Here is a 736-nt window from a genome sequence, read left to right as displayed (position 1 = left end):
AACGGGCGGATGGGGACAATGGAGGAGAGTTGCTTCACCTCTCCCGGGGTGCTGGAGGCCACCAGTTTTCCGGTGACGGAGCTGTGGCTTCTTGGGCAAAGATGGCTCGTGCCTGGGGCTTGGCTTTGGGGTGCACTGACCAGCATTGCACGCGGGGCTGTCCCACAGCTGTGTCCTGTTGTGTGATTTCCTTCAAGGTGACAGCAGGGACCGTAGAGCCATCCTGGAGCGCTAGCAGAGGCTTTGCAGACGCTGCTTCTCCCTGGCTGGTTTGGAGAACAGGACCAGGGGAGTGAATTCCCTGTTGAGTAGTGTCCCTGTGCCACTCCTGCTTGCTGTCCTTCACCCTTCGGGGGTGCCCGTGTGAGCTGTCACCTCTGTGCTGGCTCAGCAGCCGGCATGGAGGGCAGCAGGGACGCTGTGAGGGTGCTGGCCGGTCTCCTGCAGCTGGACTGGGCTGGAGCACCTTTCCCAGTGCTGGCTGACATGTGTCACATCAGGCATGTCACCTGGCTCAACAGCAGGAGCTGTGTCCATGGGGGAGATGCGTTTAGCTCCAGTGTGTCCCCCTCCTGCCTGGCTCTGTCACAACCCAGGCTTGGCCAGTGCATCCAGCTGGGGCTGAATTTCGGGCGTAGGGACTGGGAGGGCCAAGACAGAGCCTGCAGGTTAAAAACTCTGGGTGACCAGTGGCACGTGGCAGCCCACTCCGCTGCGGGCACATCCGCCCGCCCGC

Source organism: Pterocles gutturalis, unplaced genomic scaffold, assembly GCF_000699245.1.
Source record: "Pterocles gutturalis isolate BGI_N339 unplaced genomic scaffold, ASM69924v1 scaffold23761, whole genome shotgun sequence".
Lineage (NCBI taxonomy): Eukaryota > Metazoa > Chordata > Aves > Pterocliformes > Pteroclidae > Pterocles > Pterocles gutturalis.
This window is presented reverse-complemented; position numbering follows the sequence as displayed.